Source organism: Hyperolius riggenbachi, chromosome 2 (assembly GCF_040937935.1).
Source record: "Hyperolius riggenbachi isolate aHypRig1 chromosome 2, aHypRig1.pri, whole genome shotgun sequence".
NCBI lineage: Eukaryota > Metazoa > Chordata > Amphibia > Anura > Hyperoliidae > Hyperolius > Hyperolius riggenbachi.
This window is the reverse complement of record NC_090647.1, coordinates 287,789,739-287,810,799: the sequence shown is the minus strand read 5'-3', so window position 1 is coordinate 287,810,799 and position 21,061 is coordinate 287,789,739. Positions and strand designations below refer to the sequence as shown.

At 44.2% G+C, this 21,061-nt stretch overlaps 1 protein-coding gene and 1 long non-coding RNA gene across 16 annotated transcripts in view; one reads left to right on the top strand and one right to left on the bottom strand.

The window, feature by feature from the left end:
* The window catches only part of LOC137546436 (uncharacterized), a 42,573-nt gene extending 35,220 nt beyond the window's left edge, over window positions 1–7,353 (top strand). The window contains exon 3 of the long non-coding RNA XR_011026254.1: window positions 7,156–7,353. This is a non-coding gene — a long non-coding RNA (uncharacterized lncRNA). The remainder of the gene's footprint in view (window positions 1–7,155) is intronic.
* The window catches only part of ADGRB2 (adhesion G protein-coupled receptor B2), a 751,710-nt gene that overhangs the window by 172,699 nt on the left and 557,950 nt on the right, over window positions 1–21,061 (bottom strand). The gene's annotated exons all lie outside the window — the stretch shown is intronic.

The window sequence follows — 21,061 nt, the reverse complement described above, 5'->3', positions numbered from 1 at the left end:
ATCAGTAAAAGAACGTCAGGGCGGTCTCTACCTCTAGGCCAAAAACTGGCTATATGAAGGGAATTCATTAAGATTAGTGGAAAAGTGGGGCTAGCACAGTTATTGGGTTATGGTTAGTGTAGCTAAAGAAATCTAAATTTTACTAGAAGTAACAAACAGTAATCTGGGCTTCTTTCCACTACAGACTGTATTTGTAGCACAAAATGCACTTTTTTTTATAAGCACATAGGCCCACACTTATGTTACATTTGAATGTTACTATGTGGTCATGCACATTTGTACTCTGTGTAACAATTACGCCGACACATAGTATGCATCCGAATGCCTCTAGTTGTGCCATGCACAGCATGTATAATGTGAAAAACTCCAACTGTCCCTTCCTTTTTTCCCGCATGCATATTTGAAATCAGACTCTTGATTTCAATAGGCTGCTATTCCTGAACCAAATTTGTTTGTGTGATATCTCTCTGAATCAGCCCTAGTGGAAATGAACCCTTAGCGTTTAAAGAGGAACTCCAGTGAAAATAATGTAATAAAAAAAATACTTGATTTTTACAATAATTATGTATAAATGATTTAGTCAGTGTTTGCCCATTGTAAAAAATTTCCTCTCCCTGATTTACATTCTGACATTTATCGCATGGAAACATTTTTACTGATGTCAGTGGAAGGAGATGCCGCTTGCTTTTTTGGCATTTGGAAACAGCTGTTATTTCCCACAATGCAAAGAGGCTCACAGACAGGAAACTGTCAGGATCATGGTCCTGACATCACACTGTAGGAGGGGTTTCAACACAATATTATCCATACAGACCTCCCGATGATCCTTGGAGAAAAGGAAAAGATTTCTCATGGGAAATGGGGTATCAGCTATTGATTGGGATAAAATTCTTGGTTACGGGTTCTCTTTAGGGAAGGGCACATATTGGCATTAGAGTTAAATTACTGTTAAGGTTAGGGGTCAATATGGCAGTGGAGTATTCCAATAAGTGAAATGTGAAGGCTCATTTTAGTTTGTGGTAGGCTTTGGAGAACAGTGAATGTTAGATATGTGTGGCGACTAGGATTAGACGAGTAAACATAGAGGGTTATCAAGAACACAGCATGATCGTATGTCAAGAACTTACTGGGAATAAAGCCGTGTACACACATTAGAGATGGTTTAGTCCGATGCTTGGGGCGCAGTAAAAGCATAGTTTCTGGCAGGCAACGAAAGTGACGCTTAAAATGGACCAGCTGGCACTTCCATTCATGAGTTGAAGTGGTTTTTTTATGACGATATCAGCTTTTAAGTGGACAACGAGAAACGCCAAAATCGTCATTAAAAACAACTGCTTCTACTCATGAATGGCAGTGGCATTTTAGGCGTCACTTTTGTTGCCTGATGGAAATGATGCTTTTACCGCCCCCAAGCATCAGACTAAAGTAGATTTTGTCATCTCATTTCATCCTGGAGGCTGTACCTGTAGCATCTAGGATTGGCTATGTTTGTTGGTTCTGTGTCCCCCGTTGGAAGTCAAAATGGGACTGTTCACAGCCATCTCAGCTGAGAATCTGCCATGTGCGCAGGTGACAAGCTAAAGGTCTGGCGTGCATGATATTTGGTGACAACGCTGTGAGAACAATGCATAATCACATTGTTCTCCACCTCACCGTACCCACTTGAAACCACTCAATCGCATGCTGTGCTGTTTTCCTTCCTCCCCCACCCCCATAGCAGAAGAACTTTGGCCCCAAACTGTCACTCAGATGCTCAAGGGATTGAGTCCTGATTCCTGTAGGCAATAGTAATTGTGCATCTGAATGCACCTTAGGTCTACTAAAACAAGATAAAGTGTTGTCATACTACACTCACACTCAGGTGTTGTCATGATACTCTCGATCGATTTGAACACTCCTTTACTATATATTACCTATCATAAGCAGCAGCCCACCCTCTTACATCTCATCATCACTAATCCAGTCCTAATTCCGAACCACACTGTATATCTTCACCATTTCCTCTTGCAGTTTTAGTGCACAGTGCCTAATTCACTGTTGGTAAAGATTGTGTCATTGTTTCATGCAACAATAATGGAAAGGAAAGAATGGCTGTACACAAAATAATTTAAAACACAATTGCTGCCATTTTCCCATGGAAAACTATTATAAAACAATGTGGGTCACCTGGTGTGAAAAAAAGGTTATTAAAAGTTATTTAAAATCCTTTCAGTGCTGCAAGCAATTTTTTGGTCTTTTCAAACTCTCCCCCTACTGACTTCTGGCTTTGCACACTTTCTACTTTAAAATGGTGTATAACGCTGATTCTTTCCATTTCATCAAACAGCCACTGCGTAGATCCATACATTCATGCGAACCTTGCCATTGACCTGGATCAATACGTGAAGTGCTTTGTTAGCAGAAATGTGTGCTAAACCTAACTTGTTTTCATTCTTTCTTTACGTGTTTAGATATTTACAGAAGAAAAGACATTCACGCCAAAACTGTTCTTTTGTCCCGCAACATAAATACCACTTTATCTCTCAGTTAAATAACGACATCAGAAGAGTTTTCTGGCGCTCAGCAAAATCCATTTCATTGTCGTGTCATTGATACAAACCACTATATACTAGCCACAAAGTAATTGCATGTGCCTTTCTGTACTATGCACACGTTTCTCAAACATGCTCACATCTCTTATTCACTTTGAAATGCTTTAATTAGGTTGTTTTATTTAGCTGTGGTATCACCTCTCTTTTATGGACCATATGTGATTTTACCCTATAAGAATGCTTGATTTTCCTTCCACCCTACTTACAGTGATTTCACCGCTTTTGTACTGGGCAGAGTTCTGCTGAAGCAATTACATGTACTCTCCATATTCCCCCAGATAACTAGTACCTAGTATCTGGGTTTAGCAAGGTTAAAGAAGGTTAGAAATTTGATGAGAAGTTAGTGCAAGGCTTTACAGCAGTTTAGCCTTAGTTTAGGGTTAGAATAGGGTTAATGATTAGTGTCTCAAAAATCAATTCAAGCTCAACTTTCCAACCATCCTAATATGCGTAGGGATGCCAATGCACTCCCTTATCAGGGAGCTAACTAACTGTAGCATTTGGTGTTGCAGCCATTTTTTATTACAGCACTGAGGAAGTGTGACTGCTCTTTCTGTCCAAATTAGATACCAGCGATTCTAAGCTAAACCAAAATGTAATAAAAAAAATGCATCTTTGTACCATAGTACTACAGATTAATGTAACAGTGCATTTGAGAGCAGCAATAATGAAATAATGCATCTTATTTTTTACATAATCTTTTCAGTTCAAAATGTTAGCCATTGTTAGTAAAGTAATTTTTGGCTCATTTTACTTATGGAAAATACGTACTGTATATACTGGATTATAAGTCTAGAAATGTAGGTCTAACTCACTTAATAAACATATAGGGGACGACTTATACACGAGTCATGGGCAATTCTGAGCACGCTGAGTAATGTATGTACTGTTATTTACATTTCCATTTGCAGCAATTTACCCAGTGGTAAGTTATACTTTCTTGATAAAAGAAATGGCAAGAAAGCACACGTCTGAAAGGAAAGAGGCAGAGTGGAATACCGGGCTGCAGGAAGGGGAGTGAATAATTGCTGCACTTGGGGGCCTGGAGGAGTTATTGGCTGCACTTAAGGGACAGGAGGGGTTCATGGCTGCAATACTGTATGCAGTGCTGTCATTAACCTCAAGTGCAGCCATTAACTTTGCTGGGTAGACTTATACTTGAGTCAATAAAAAATTCCAGCTTAAGAGGGTTGAATATTGGAGTCAACCTATACATTAGGTCGACTTGTATTCAAGTATACACTGGTACTTCTTATTTGTATGTGTTTACATGTGTTTTAAATGTTATGATTTTCACTATAGTGGTCCTGTAAATAACAATCAGGCTAGTTTCACATATGGGGCTTGATTCACTAAACTGTGATAACTCATATCACGGATGCACCAGTGTTTTTGCGTTTTGCACAATTGCGAAATTTTGTGCGCAATTTTCATGCACGGTTGTGAGCGAAAACGCGTTCAAAACACAAAAACGGTAGCGTGGCCATGATGTTTAGTGAATCAAGCCCATAGTGCACTGCGGTTGTCTTACAGTAGGAGAGCCCGAGGCAGGACAATTGCTCTGCAACATTTCCTCTTGCATATTACCTTGCGGCACAGTGCGCCTACAGGGTAATATGCATAGCTCCGCCTTGCCCATGTACAATGATGTGCTTCCTACTTGACAGGAAGTATCTCACTGTTTTTTGGCCAATCAACGTGTGCTGCACCACCACCACTATCTAAATAGATTGTAGTGGTGCCATAGACTCCAGTGCAAAAGCCTACCACAGGGTAACAGTCGTACCATTCAGCAACGCACTGTAGACTCTGTGTCGCCTTTGCATCATCGTTAGCTCTTCTGCAGCATTACATCACCCCATGGGTAGTTTGGACAATCTCATTGTTGTGATGTTGCATGCGTGAAAGCAGCCTAAAACAGCAATAATTGAGAAGTGGCGATTTTTCAGTGGAGTTCCACTTTTATAAATGTAGGGAACAGGAAATATTTTTTTCTTGTAAGCAGCCTGTTTACCACTTTATAAGCAGGCCTCTTGACCAGGTATGTAACTATAAGTAAGCAGCTCCTACAGGGCCCAGAGGTGTGGGGGGACCCCAACTACTAACCTTTCCTCCCTTTGATACAGGGGCCCATCCTCCAGATCAGGTGTTTTTGCGAATATACTTGTTATGGATGTGAAAATCTTGATGGCCGCACCTGCTTTATCACCCATGCAAGATGGGCCTCCAGGCTGTGAGGTTGTGAACAGTGGGGGCCCTAACAATGTTTTGCTGGTGGGGAGGGGGGGGGGCATGATTGGCAGTAATGAAGCTGCCCTTATAGTGCACCTGAGGTGAACCTCGGTTCGAATAAACAGATACTTAAGACTCTTTCACACTAAATATGTTTTTGTGCGCTTTTCAGAGTGCATTGCGCTGTGCGATCTGCAAGGTATTGAATTTCCCATGTAATTAATGTGCCTGCTTCACATCTATGCGCTGCGCTGAGCTGTGTTACAAAAACATAATGTTGCATGCATTTCTGTGCGTTGAGCTGTGAAGCGCACATCAATGCAAGTGAATGGTTGTGTTTTTTTAGCGCATACAAGCTCAAAGGAACTTTTATTTGAAAACAAATCTTTCTTGACAACTGCTACAATAAGTTAAACATGCTTAAAAAAAGCGCACTCCAACGCACTGAAACACACACTAAAACACGCACAAATGCATGTGTTTTTTTATCATGCGCTTTTACACGTTTCTCAATGCACCCAATGTGATTGAGAACTTACCTAAAAAGAAGGAAGCCTTTGGATCCTGTAGAGGCTTCCCACAACATTCTCCAGACCACCATTGCTGATCTGGGACTCGGACTCCTCCAAAAATTAGAGCTTGTTGGATTTCGGATCAGGGCCACGTTCCCCCTTATGCATGAGCACGACTATACTGCACCTGTGACAGTACACCAGACCTGCTCGAAGAGAGTGCGGCCCTGGATGGAAGATCCATATTTTTAGGTAGTTATCTAATTTTTGACATAAGGTACGCCTCGGGTACTCTTTAAAGTGAACCTAAACCCACCTAAGCCAGCTGGTTTCATTCTTTGCCAACTCGGAGTCGGCGGGCCGCCACGCGTATCCTTGCACGTGTTCCCACAGGCACAGGACGCTATTGCGGTTCCTGCAGGTACAGGATGCTATTGCAGATGCAACGCGTACAAAGATACGTGTTGCCTCCCACAATAGCGTCCTGCAACTGCGGGAAAGCATGCAAGGATACGCGTGGTGGCCCACCAACTCCGAGTCGGCAAAAATAAAACTAGCTGGTGGCGTAGCACTAGAAGATCTGTGAGTGACTTTGAGGGCACAGGATGGCTGCAGGGGGCTGGTAGAAGCCCCAGGCAAGTAAAACTAATTTTTTTACATGGGTTTAGGTTCACTTTAAAATAAGCTTTTGGATACTGTCAGGGACAAAAGGTTAACGTTAAGGACAGAACAGGGTTAAAGCCTCAGGCTGTTTGAGTAAAACTAGGGATGCTCATTCGGATTCCGCAGAAATGCAATTTCCGAAATTCCGATCGGAAATTGCATTTCCGTATCGGAATGCGGAAATCGGTAATGCAAGTGCCGTAGGCGGATTTCCGCCGGAAATCACGGAAATTTCCGCCGGAAATCGCGGAAAATCCACCCGACTTTAACATCGATTTTCTCAAAAACTATAAGGTCTTTTTGAAAACGTTTGTTTGCATCTTGTTCACAAGATTTGGTTTAATAAACGCTGAAAATTTGGTGTTTCTAGGACTTAAGGGGGCTTTTCTATTAACCACTAAAGTCGGCGTTTTTTTACTGTAATGTAAAATGCAGAAAATCTGCATCTGCCTATTTTCTGCATTTTACATTACAGTAAAAATCCGCCGACTTTAGCAGTTAATAGCAAAGCCCCCGTAAGTCCTAGAAACACCAAATTTTCAGGGTTTATTAAACAGAACTTTCTGAGCAAGATGCAAAAAAAAGTTTTTAAAAAGACCTTATAGTTTTTGAGAAAATTGATGTTAAAGTCGGGCGGAATTTCCGCGATTTCCGGCGGAAATTCCGCCTTGGAATGCGGAAATTGGTAGCGGAAAGCGGAATCGATAATCGGTACATGACGGAATGCGGAATTACCGCGGAATCAGAATTTGGCATTCCGACCATCCCTAAGTAAAACTGAGAGTACACGGATTAACCACTTAGGTACCAGAAATTAAAAACTGATGTTATATTTGGATGAAAATGAATAGAGCACTGAGACACCCACGCCAAAAATCGATATACAGCTATTTCATGGCTGTCCTTGAATTGTATGCCACGTAATTATAGCACACATTAAAATGAGTCTACTATTTAAAAGTGTTTCCTACAGTGAACTGTCATGCAAAGTCAAGTCCTTAGAAAGCCTGTCTCTCCTCACTGCAGTAATATGTATATAACTACTGAAGCATACAGACAGAGATGAAAGAAATACGGAACTTGCTGCATTCCAGTTGTCTTTAGAGATACAAGCTTTTTCAGTCTTTATCACCTCTACAACGATCTCTCCTTCACAGGAGGATAATGCAAAGCTGCAGTGCTAAATTGATGCAGAAACAAGAAGTGTCCTGAGAAGAAGTAAGCACTGAACACATGAGGACTCTCCCTTAGCACCCTGGGAAGTCACATGACAGCTCTACTGCAGCTAGAACAGAAGTGATACCCATGTATGTCTATTCTTCAGCGATATAATACTCCAATAAATCTAACAAAGGTCAGGGAAAGGTTTGGGAAGCGTGTTTATTGTGCAATTTCCATTCAAGCTGCAGTTTCACTGCTCTCACATTATGCAGATCTCTGACTTCTCTTTTTCGATTCTACCCCTTAACAAGAGATGATTTACTTCTGGGACGCGTTCAACTGGGACATGCTGGCGACATTGACCTTTCCCTCGCTCGGAGGCAGGCAGCGATGCATGGAGAGGGGCGAGATACAAACGCCTGCGGCTGTTCCCACTAATGAGAAGCTAATTGGTGGTGTGCGCAGAAATGAAAAGCCATGTCGCTTAATCCTGACTATGCTTCTCCCACGCCTGGCATGCATGCCAAGCCTGTCACCAGAACTAATGGGTATTTAACGATAATAGGGGTCCCCGTGCACAGAACCCCTTCCTGGCAGGGGGGTGGGTGGTACTCAAGATGTGAGAGTGGCATATTGTTCAGAGCAGTCATTAGGAAAGAGCACAGCTTAGCTGCCGTCTTGGTAACATATGAAAGATCTAGACTTATTTCATCTGCTGATCTGTAGCGGATTGAGCAAATGATACCAAACAATCCCCCCCCTTCCCTCTGGCCATTGCTGCAGGAGACACAGAAGAGAGGAGGGTAAAGATAGGAAATGAAGATAGAGAAAAACAAAAAAAGGGCAGCAAGAGCCTGAGGGAAGAAGAACAGAGTCTGAGGAAGTTATCAGAAATCAAAGCAAGAGTTAAAGAAAGCTAGTAGAGGATACAAGTATATTAACCCACTACAAATCATGACAAAAAGTGTTTGCTAAAAGCACTGCTGCAGTTTCTTACCCTATAAAAGTTTTCTTCCTAATTCAGCAAGTGAAAAACAGTGTTGAAATTCAACCATTAACACTGCAACATCTGCAGTTCTGCCCAGCCTCTGTGCTAATGCCCTCCTTTCCTTCTCTCTTTTGATAAATCATGCTGTCTGCTCTGGTGGGTAGGTATTTCATTCTGTGTGAGTGTGCCTTCCTGCTGAGACAGGAAGTGTGTTCAAATGTTAAGTGTATTCAGTGATGTCTATGAAGTGAGCCTGGGAAGTGTGCAGGACTGCTCATATAAAAGCAGACAGAATAACTCATCTCAAGGGAGAAGGTGAGGAGGGAGTTAGCAAAAGGCTGGGCAGAGCTGCAGATCAGTCAGAACCATGGTATGGTAGGTTGGTGAGAGCAAAGATTACAGGGTTAGAAACTACTTTTATCTGCCCCGTGTCTACAATTATTTTTCCCCCAGGACGTTGGGGGTGAAGCGACCTCCAGACCTATATGTGATTTACACCTTATAGCTCTCCATCCCCAGAAAATAGTATTAGGTAGTGTTTGCTCCCCCCCCCCCCTTATTCTTAATAGCAGTATCAGGCAGATTTTTGCCATCACCTTCAAATCAGTAGTGATAGGTGACCCCTATAAGAATAGATACAGAGGAGCCTGATGTAGGACTGGGCAGTCCCTCTTGATCAGTGCCAAGGTTTTTTTTCAGGTAAAGAGATGGTAGCTGCCAATACACAGTGGATGCCAAGCATGAGTAGGTGAATAGTTGCAGTAAGTGCAGAGGTGCAGTGGATACTAAGGTGTAAAGATCCAGTTTGTGCTGGTGCAGTGCGTGCTGAGGTTCCAAAGTACAGTCTGTGTCAAGTTGCAGTGGGTACCAAGGTTTAATTTGTGCTAAGTGGTATTGGATGCGAAGTATTGGGTGGTTACTGAACAGCAGATGGTGCATAACAGTAGTGGGTGCTAATTGGTACAGGGTACTGGCCAAGGGTGGGTATTGAGTGCATGTAGGTGTTGTGGGTAGGACATGAGTGGGTAGTGAGTGCTATTTGTGCTTTGCACCATCGGTGAGTACTTGATGTCATAAGGGTTCGGACCATGGGTGGGGAGTATGTGTGTGAAGGTCATAGGAGGGTATTAGATGCATAATGGCCAGGTACTGGGTGCCATGTGGGTACAGACCATGGTTGGGTACTGGGTGTGGGCCATAAAGGTTATTTGGTGCCATGTGAGCGTTGAAATATGTGGGTATTGGCTGCTGGGTGCCATATGAGAGCTAATGGCTAGGTATAGGGGTACTACTAAATCCCATGTGGGGACTGAGTGCTGATTATGGGGGGAGCTTGGTGCTGTGTGAGTACTGGGTGCCATGTGGGTGCTGGTTATGGGGGGGTATTGGTTGTCATGTGTATACTGATGCAGATATTTGGTGCCATGTGGGTTCTGGGTGAGGGTACGGGATGTCATGTGGGTGATGGCAATCGGTGGGTATTCAGTGTCATGTGGGTGTTGTGTGCAAGTACTCAGTGCCATGTGGCTTCTGGATGCAGTTACTAGATGTCATGTGAATGCTAGGTGTGGGTACTGGGTGCTAAGTGGGACTGGGTGCAAATTAAGCTACTGATGGGTGTGAATACTTGGTGCCATACCTGTACTGGGTGGGTGGGCTGTGGGTGTCATGTGGGTGCTGAGTGCAAGTATTAAGTGCAATGATGGTTTTGGGTGCAAGTACTGGTTAGCATGTGGGTGCTTGGTGCAGATAGTGGGTGCCATGTGGGGCTGAGTGCAGGTGTAAGTACTGGGTACCATGTAGGAGCTGGGTGCAGGTATGGGGTATGATGTGGGTGCATGTACTGACTTCCAGTTGGAGGGGGGAAGGGGTGAGGGTTCTGGGTGGCAAGTAAGGGCTTGCTATGGAGGAGTGATGCTACTGGCCAAGAGTAATGTGCGTGCTGGGTATCGGGCGAGGGCATTAACTGGTTAAGGTGGCCATACATCTAGCGACTTAGTGGTAGATTGACCATCCAATTTGATAATTATTATCAAATCGGTGCTGCAACAAGCATTCCTGATCACATATTTGACCAATTTCAGATAGATCGAACATACTGGGAAATCTCGGGCTGATGTGGGCTATCGGGTGTTCAGCAGTAACTGTGTGCAATATCGCGAGCAACAAACGCGATGGACCCCCCTGGCTGCTGTCCCTCCCAAATGTTGTGTGTGCCATTGCATTAAAATTCTTTTCCTGTCATGTTGCCCGCTAGTGTCTGGCTAGTGTCAGCTGTACTTCCACAGTACTTCCCATGTGACTACTGGCATATCCCATGTGACTACCGGCAAGACATCACACACGCGTTCCACCAGAGCCGGATTAAGGCTAAATGGGGCCCTAAGCAAAGTAACTGATTTGGGCCCCCCCCATCATGTCGTAATAGAATCAGAAGATGCAGCTGCACAGCAATATGTCGCACACACCGGGCAGCCGAGCTACTGGTTGCTATGGGCAACAGCACGCTTTCCTCTGTGGGTGCACAATGCAGGGAATAGCAGCGGCAAAATGCAGAGTGAGAGATGAAAGGCTGGGACATTTGCACTCAGGAGCTGGGGCACCCCTGTGAAGAGGGCGCCAGATATCACAGCAGCAGCACTTTCCCCCTGCATCTCCAGCCTGGCAATAGCAGAAAGCTCTGGACACCGCCAAACCGGAAGCCGTTCCCCAGACAGAATTACATAACCACTCCCACCACCGAACAACTAATTTCCTCCCAAACTAGACAGCCACCATGCAGCCTCCATCCCAGTGAATACGATAGTCCAGCAGAGAAGGCAGCTGCAGTGGGGGAGAATGACAGCACCAGATGAATCACATTCACCTATTGCGATCCAAGCAATAGAGGTCCCGTCATCCGGAGCCCATCTGTCTCCTCTAGAGTGCTGTCGCTCTGTTACTACTACTATTACTACTTCCTACTTCATGTCTGATCTGAGAATCAGGAAGTTCAGAGCGAGCGGCTGCACTGTAGAAGAGACAGATGGGTTTCAGATGACGGGATCTCTATTGCTTGGATCATGGATAGGTGATTGAGCGTTTGCCATCTACTGCTATCAGTCTTGCTGCAGCTGTGGTTCTCTGTGGGAAGGGAGGGTGGAGTGGGCAGCGGCAGAGCGCACAGTAGCAGGAGGGGGACCTAGGAGGAGAGCCTGGCTCTGAAGACAATCAGCAGCGCACGGCATCATTTGACAAGACAAGACAAATAACATTTATATCGCGCTTTTCTCCTGGTGGACTCAAAGCGCCAGAGCTGCAGCCACTAGGACGCACCCTATAGGCAGTAGCAGTGTTAGAGAGACTTGCCTACGGTCTCCTACTGAATAGGTGCTGGCTTACTGAACAGGCAGAGCTGAGATTCGAACCCTGGTCTCCTGTGTCAGCGGCAGAGCCCTTAAAGGGACTCCAAGCAGTGCCTGTGGATATGCCTTTAAGCATACCCACAACTAATTCATTACATCCTCACACCTACCAGCATGATGTTTGTAATTATATCCCCCTGGGTTCCTTATATTTCATTGCATTGTGCTGAATCGAGCTGCTAACTTTGGAGAAAAGTCGTCCTGTGGCCGTGATTTCGATCGTGAAAATATCAAAAACTAAAAGGCATAGAGCAGCTGTTTATATATCATATAGGAAAGAGGAGAAAGAGAGCTTTAAAATGATATGAATCTTTCCATAGTTACTGCACTGCTCAGAGTCCCTTTAACCATTATACCTCCAGCCACCGCTGACTTTGGAGAAAAGTCGTCCTGTGGCTGCGATTTCAATCGCGAAAATATCAAAAACTAAAAGGCATAGAGCAGCCGTTTAGATATCATTGGAAAGAGGAGAAAGAGAGCTTTAAAATGATATGAATCTTTCCATAGTTACTGCACTGCTCAGAGTCCCTTTAACCATTATACCATCCAGCCACCGCTGACTTTGGAGAAAAGTCGTCCTGTGGCCGCGATTTCAATCGCAAAAATATCGAAAACTAAAAGGCATAGAGCAGCCGTTTAGATATCATTGGAAAGAGGAGAAAGAGAGCTTTAAAATGATATGCATATTTCCATAGTTACTGCACTGCTCAGAGTCCCTTTAACCATTATACCATCCAGCCACCTCTGACTTTGGAGAAAAGTCGTCCTGTGGCCGCGATTTCGATCGCGAAAATATCGAAAACTAAAAGGCATAGAGCAGCTGTTTATATATCATTGGAAAGAGGAGAAAGAGAGCTTTAAAATGATATGAATATTTCCATAGCTACTGCACTGCTCAGAGTCCCTTTAACCATTATACCATCCAGCCACCGCTGACTTTGGAGAAAAGTCGTCCTGTGGCCGCGATTTCAATCGCAAAAATATCGAAAACTAAAAGGCATAGAGCAGCCGTTTAGATATCATTGGAAAGAGGAGAAAGAGAGCTTTAAAATGATATGCATCTTTCCATAGTTACTGCACTGCTCAGAGTCCCTTTAACCATAATACCATCCAGCCACCGCTGACAGGATGGCAAGGGCTGGTTTATGTGCTAATGGGGCCCCTTTGACTCTGAATGGGGCCCCAAGCGACTGCTTTTGTTGCCTGGTCGGTAATCCGGCCCTGCGTTCCACATGCTATAATGCTGGGAGCCACATGGTGCACTAATATGGAAGCATGGCAGACAGGTAATATATTTTAAGGAATGGTGTCACAAGACTGATTCCTGAACGTTTTCATACATAAATCGATCAGAAATCAGTGTGCGATGTATGGGCAGATACCAGACCTGTCTCTTGGTCGATCTGCCAATACATTGCTAGATGTATGGGCACTTTAAGACTTATGCTGTACAAGACGTAGACCGGACACTAACCTGTTACATGCATTTATTCTCAAACAATACAGCCATCATAAATAAAGTCCAGCATAGTTACATCACACCTGTTTCCGTGATGGGTGTGAGAGGTGAGGTGACCAAGCACTACAGCCGTTTGGCGCTGCTACAGAGCCTGCTCATGTGATTGCCCAGGTGAATGGCGTGCCTCAGCCCCTCAGAAACAAAACCAGTGTACCCGCCCTGTGCGGTCACCATTGACCCACACCACAAGCTGGAATATTGAAGAGCAGGAGTGTAGGGAAGTGAAAGGTCGCCTCTAACGGCGATATTCAATCTCAATGAGTGCAACCATTAAATATTAATGCCACATTATCTATATACATTAAAATATAAAATGCTTCTTGAACAATTCTGTACATAAAAAAGGAAAACGTGTTCATTAAATTCATGCATGTCATTGTAACATTACCATGGCAACACTACACTAATGAAAACCTCCATTTCTAAATAAAAATCACAATCATATTTTATTTTGAAAACCTAACCTACACTTAAAAACTCTCTAAGGGTAGGGAATCTCTTTCGATATGGCGGTATATGGTTAGATGTATTCCTCTAAAACCAAATTACATGAACCAAGTCATGTGTGTGTATTGGTCATCTGGACCTGCTACTTCAGGAGACAAGCACAAAGGACACCTAATGCCCTAAGGGAACAAGGCAAAAGTGTATTGCCCATAAAGAAAAGTGTTGTCCCTTACTATGTGGGAGAGGGCTTCCACAGGCATCGTTAAAGAGAACCCGAGGTGGGTTTGAAGAATATTATCTGCATACAGAGGCTGGATCTGCCTATACAGTCAGGGGCGTAGGAATAGGCCCTGCAGCCCCTGCGCCCGCGGGGGGGCCCGGCCCCCCCCTGGGGCCCGTTTTGTGGGTGCTGGAGGGGTGGCAGCATGAGGGGAAAGCCTTGCCCACAGTCGGCGGGGAGAGGGGTAGTTCCCCCCTCTCCCTCACCTCGGGGCTCTCCCCTCTGTGCTCCCCTCCAGCTCGTAAGTGTCTGTGGGGCTGTGGTGGGCAGCGAGCGGCGGGCAGATACATACCTGCTTCCGTGCGTTCCATCGGAGACTTCTCCCTCTAGCGGCTGACGTCACTTCCGGAAGTGACGTCAGCCGCTAGAGGGAGAAGTCTCCAATGGAACGCACGGAAGCAGGTATGTATCTGCCCGCCGCTCGCTGCCCACCACAGCCCCACATTACTGCTGCCCTCATTACGATTTTCTGGTGTCTGCTGCCCTCATTACGATTTTCAGGTGTCTGCTGCCCACATTACGATTTTCAGGTGTCTGCTGCCCTCATTACGATTTTCAGGTGTCTGCTGCCCACATTGTGATTTTCAGGTGTCTGCTGCCCACATTACGATTTTCTGGTGTCTGCTGCCCTCATTACGATTTTCTGGTGTCTGCTGCCCTCATTACGATTTTCTGGTGTCTGCTGCCCACATTACGATTTTCAGGTGTCTGCTGCCCACATTACGATTTTCAGGTGTCTGCTGCCCTCATTACGATTTTCAGGTGTCTGCTGCCCTCATTACGATTTTCAGGTGTCTGCTGCCCACATTGTGATTTTCAGGTGTCTGCTGCCCACATTACGATTTTCTGGTGTCTGCTGCCCTCATTACGATTTTCTGGTGTCTGCTGCCCTCATTATGATTTTCTGGTGTCTGCTGCCCACATTACGATTTTCAGGTGTCTGCTGCCCACATTACGATTTTCAGGTGTCTGCTGCCCTCATTACGATTTTCAGGTGTCTGCTGCCCTCATTACGATTTTCAGGTGTCTGCTGCCCACATTACGATTTTCAGGTGTCTGCTGCCCACATTGCGATTTTCAGGTGTCTGCTGCCCACATTGCGATTTTCTGGTGTCTGCTGCCCACATTACGATTTTCTGGTGTATGCTGCCCACATTAGGATTTTCTGGTGACTGCTGCCCACATTGCGATTTTCTGGTGACTGCTGCCCACATTGCGATTTTCTGGTGACTGCTGCCCACATTGCGATTTTCTGGTGACTGCTGCCCACATTAGGATTTTCTGGTGTCTGCTGCCCACATTACGACATTCTGGTGACTGACTGCTGCCCACATTAGGATTTTCTGGTGACTGCTGCTCACATTACGATATTCTGGTGACTGCTGCCCACATTAGGATTTTCTGGTGACTGATGCCCACATTGCAATTTTCTGGTGACTGCTGCCCAGATGGCGATTTTCTGGTGACTGCTGCCCACATTGCGATTTTCTGGCCCACATTACGATTTTCTGGTGAACACTGCCCACGTTACGATTGTCTGGTGAATGCTGTCCACGTTACGATTTTCTGGTGAACGCTGCCCACATTACGATTTTCTGGCCCACATTACGATTTTCTGGTGAACACTGCCCAAGTTACGATTGTCTGGTGAATGCTGTCCATGTTACAATTTTCTGGTGAACTCTGCCCACATTACGATTTTCTGTCCCACATTACGATATTCTGGTGAACGCTGCCCACATTACGATTGTCTGGTAAATGCTGCCCACGTTACAATTTTCTGGTGACTGCTGCTCACGTTACTATTTTCTGGTGACTGGTGCCCACATTACGATTTTCTGGTGAACTCTGCCCACATTATGATTTTCTAAAGGCCCACATTACGATTTTCTGGTGAACTCTGCCCACATTACGATTTTCTGGCCCACATTACGATTGTCTGGTAAAATGCTGCCCACTTTACAATTAATTTACAGTGAAACGCTGCCCCATTACGATTATTTGGCACCTATGGGGGGGGCCCCATCCAAATATTCGCAGGGGGGCCCAGTGATTTCTAGTTACGCCCCTGTATACAGCCCAGCCTCTGTTGCTATCCCAAACCCCTCTAAGGTCCCCCTGCACTCTGCAATCCCTCATAAATCACAGCCACGCTGCTGACAAACAGCTTGTCAGAGCTGGCTGTGTTTATCTCTATAGTGTCAGTCTGCTGCTCTCCCCGCCTCCTGCAGAACTCCAGTCCCCGCCTGCATCCCTTCCCTCCCTGCTGATTGGAGGGAAGGGACGGGGGCAGGGACCAGAGCTATGCAGGAGGCGGGGGAGCAGCTGACACTGACACTACAGATGTAAACACAACCTCACAGCATGGCTGTGATTTATGAGGGATTGCAGAGTGCAGGGGGACCTTAGTGGGGTTTGGGATAGCAACAGAGGCTGGGCTGTATAGGCAGATCCAGCCTCTGTATGCAGATCACATTCTTTAAACACACCTCGGGTTCTCTTTAAGTCCATAGATAGAGCGAAGCTGGTCGGGCACAAAAGATGCGTGCATATGTCCCATGCGTACATTTTGATGCATGGAAAAGTACTATTAAAGGTATGTAGGATATAGAAGAGGGTTGGATTCCCTCAGCCTATGTGTACCAACGCAAATAACAGGATCGGCAACCGTACCACTGTTGTAATGAACAGCGGAGATGCCGCCACGTGGTCTAGTGACAGGGCGGCTATCTCCACGTTCAGACCGGCGGTTTCCACTTAGCAACACGCGTCTCGCTTGGCTGGACATTCTAGTTCACACAAATGGAGAGCTACGCGTCCGCGCGCCAGGCAACAGGACATTTATACCAGCAGAAGGGGAATCAGCTGATCAGGCCGATCAGCTGATCCCAGCTGGACTCTGGATTGGCTGAGTGGCTCGGGCGGAGCTGCACAGCACTGCAAGTATATATAGATCTTGCTTGTCAGTTGCTGGTTGTCTGCCGTTGCGAATACTTACGTGTGAGCACTCAGACCTCGGTCAGATCCTACAGTGTGTTAGAACCAGGTGGACCTGGGAATTCACACTTAGCCAGATTATGCTACTGTGTCATTATTGTGTTATACTTTAGACCAGTTCCAGGGTGTTGTGACCAAGGACCTCACACCCAAGCTTAGGATTACTGTGTCATTATTGTGTTATACTTTAGACCAGTTCCAGGGTGTTGTGACCAAGGACCTCACACCCAAGCTTATGATTACTGTGTCATTACTGTGTTATACTTTAGACCAGTTCCAGGGTGTTGTGACCAAGGACCTCACACCCAAGCTTAGGATTACTGTGTCATTACTGTGTTATACTTTAGACCAGTTCCAGGGTGTTGTGACCAAGCACCTCACACCCAAGCTTAGGATTACTGTGTCATTACTGTGTTATACTTTAGACTAGTTCCAGGGTGTTGTGACCAAGGACCTCACACCAAGCTTAGGATTACTGTGTCATTATTGTGTTATACTTTAGACCAATTCCAGGGTGTTGTGACCAAGGACCTCACACCCAAGCTTAGGATTACTGTGTCATTACTGTGTTATACTTTAGACCAGTTCCAGGGTGTTGTGACCAAGCACCTCACACCCAAGTTTAGGATTACTGTGTCATTACTGTGTTATACTTTAGACCAGTTCCAGGGTGTTGTGACCAAGGACCTCACACCCAAGCTTATGATTACTGTGTCATTACTGTGTTATACTTTAGACCAGTTCCAGGGTGTTGTGACCAAGGACCTCACACCCAAGCTTAGGATTACTGTGTCATTACTGTGTTATACTTTAGACCAGTTCCAGGGTGTTGTGACCAAGGACCTCACACCCAAGCTTATGATTACTGTGTCATTACTGTGTTATACTTTAGACCAGTTCCAGGGTGTTGTGACCAAGGACCTCACACCCAAGCTTAGGATTACTGTGTCATTACTGTGTTATACTTTAGACCAGTTCCAGGGTGTTGTGACCAAGGACCTCCCACCCAAGCTTAGGATTACTGTGTCATTACTGTGTTATACTTTAGACCAGTTCCAGGGTGTTCAAACAAGCTAACAGCTGAGTCTAAATAAAAAACATAACACCATGATAAGTGTCCCATCAGATGCAGAAAGACTGCATAATAACCAAAAGACAAGATCATCTGTATGGGCAAATAATCAACAATAATAAGCAAGAATTAATGCTTGCATAATCTTTATTAAACACACTGAAAAAAGGATAAAAACAATTAAAATTGGGTGGCACCCATTGGAGGACACTGATACAAATCAATCAAAAAAGTTGTTGCACCAAATACAATGTGCAAAGTGCAGATAGTGTACTAAACAGAAATAACAAATGAATCAAAGCTAACACCTGAGTACCAATGATCAAAAGACATGTAAAAATGCAATGACGAGGTGGAAAAAATTATGATGGAAGCAGACAGCAAAGCCAGTATCTGGGCATATAGAGACCTCTATAGAAATGTATCACAATGCTGGTTTCCCGCATGGAATAATAATGCCACAAGGATGCTGTGAAAAGGTAAGGTGCAGCCGAAAAAAAGCATGAATGTTTACCTGTTAGTACAGTATCAGTCAAATTGTCCCCCGGGTGCGCCCCTCCACGCGTATCGCGGCAACGCCGCTTTCTCAAGAGGTGTCGGTAATGTGCCCAGTGCGCATTGATATAGTCAGTAAGGAATCCCCGGGGGAAAGGTCAACAGCTGATAGAGCATGCGTGGCCACGCATGCACGCAGTGACGCCGCTCGTCTCACTTGGAGCGAGCAGCGCGCCTGCGTATACAGTCAAGGGGAAATAATGTCATAATCACGCAGCAATAATATGCTAATATATAATATTGAGTAATTTAGTTATTGCAACATTCAGTGAAGAAATAAAGAGCATGAAAAACTTTAGAAACTACAAATATCATACAAATATACATACAATAGAGAAATACTTAATCTATACAGACAAACTCCATCTAGTGGCCATATTACATAGTGTCCAAAATAAAAATTTAAAAAATGATTACATACGTATGTGTATATGAACAGAGCTGCACATAAATGCAGAAAAGTGCAAAGAGTGTGGAAGACAAATATTTAAAGTGCAAGATGCATATAAGGTGCTGGAAAATGAACTTCTCAAGACGTCCAATAGAATCCATAGTCAGGAATTCTTGAAGTGTAAATAATTGGTGTTCATAGGTGTATATTCATCTAAAAAATATATGTATACATAATTCATACATTAATATCAGTTCCTTATCTTTAAGTGACAATGTGATACCAAAAATAAACTTAATGAAGAAAACGTGAATCAAACGTGATCATATCACAATATATAAAAAAACTTTACGGGTGAGACTGTACTCACTCAGCCTCACTCGTTATAATAGTGCTATGGTGAAATGGTCTGCTGTAACCAATAAAAACTGTGCCACACAGCATGAAATATTTTAAAGTGCAAAGTGCATTAAATAACTTTCCATACACACACTATTTACCTGTCACATGATGGGTGTCGTCAATAGGATGATAATTCTAAGAATATATAGGTGTACCCTAAAGTCCAGAAGAGTATAAATAATCTGAAAAAAGTATAAAAATATATATAGAAAGAACAATCAGTGCACTCATGTGCATAACAACGAGTAGATACAACACCAAACTCTGAAAAGCAAAAAATCTATAAAGAGCCACATATAGCAATGACAACAAGTGGGAACAACACCGAACTCTGAAAAACACAAAACATATAAAGGGCCACATAGAGCAATCTAGAGGAGGGCATTAAAAGAGAGATATACAGAGAAATATGGCATGTAGATACAGAGCACCCTGAGAATAACAACCAGCATCAAATAGGCTAGGGGTAGGAATAAAAAAATAAATAAATAAATAAAACCCCTTACTGTGGCAAGAAACAACCAAAGGAAAATTCCTCATTGAGTCCATGGGGACTGAGGGTGCCCATGTCATGTATCCACCTCAATTCACTTCTCAGTAGCCTGGTGGTCAAATCACCCCCCCTAATACTTTGTTTGATTTGTTGGAGCCCCACGAATCTCCAACCTTTGAGCGAAGAATTGTGGCTAAGGAGGGCATGTAAAGCCACTGGTGTTAGACGTTTCCCATCATCATAATCTCTCCTAGCAAGTTTAATTGTAGAAATATGTTTTTGCAGACGTAATTTAAGTGGATTTTTTGTTTGTCCAATATATTGTTTGGAGCATGGGCACTGCAACAAATATATAACTGATGAAGTTTTACAATTGATGAAATCAAAGATTGTGTACCTCCTCTGATTAGCAGAACTTACCACTTCCTTCGTAGGAGTCATAAGGCTGCAGACTGAACAATTGCCACACGGAAAGCTTCCTTTGACACTTAACGATCTCTCGGGTCTTTGGTAGTGGCTCTTAGATAATATTGTTCTTAGTGTGGGTGCTCTTTTAGCAGTGATGCTAGGCCGATCTGTTAGGAAAGGACACAAATCATGATCACTCTTGATGATCTCCCAATGCTTCTGTACAACATTGAATAGTTCATTCCAATTATTATTGAAAGGCGTGATGAGACGGATAACATCCTGTTTACATCTACTCTTTGGAACCAGTAGCTTTGTTCTGGGTATAGCCCTTGCTCTTCTTATCGCTTTCTCCACAATTTTGCGGGGATAGCCCCTCCTGCGTAGCCTCGTCCTCAGTTGTGCTGCTTCTTGCTCAAATGCCAAATCTGTTGAGCAATTACGCTTCAACCTGATGAATTGACCAAATGGTATGTTATTCTTGGTCTTATTACTGTGATGTGAGTTATATTGTAATATACTGTTCACAGCCGTTGGCTTCCTATAAGTGGAGGTCACAATTCTCCCATTGGTATCTTTAGAAATTTTTAAATCCAAAAACTCAACTGTCAAGTCCGATATTTTATGTGTTAAATATATATTAAATTTGTTCTGGTTGAGTTTTTCGAGAAACTCAACACACAGCTCACGTGTCCCCTGCCAAATGATCAGGAGGTCGTCGATAAAACGAAACCAACCTATAATGTGTGGATGATAAATCTCCATTTCAGGGGCCCAAACAACCTCACGCTCCCACCACCCCAGGAAAAGGTTGGCGACCGAGGGGGCACAACGTGCCCCCATCGCCACCCCCCTCACCTGTAGGTAGAAGCGCGAGTCGAAGATGAAAAAATTGTGGGTCAACACAAATCTCAAAAGTTGTAGCAAAAAGTCACGTTTTGCAGGG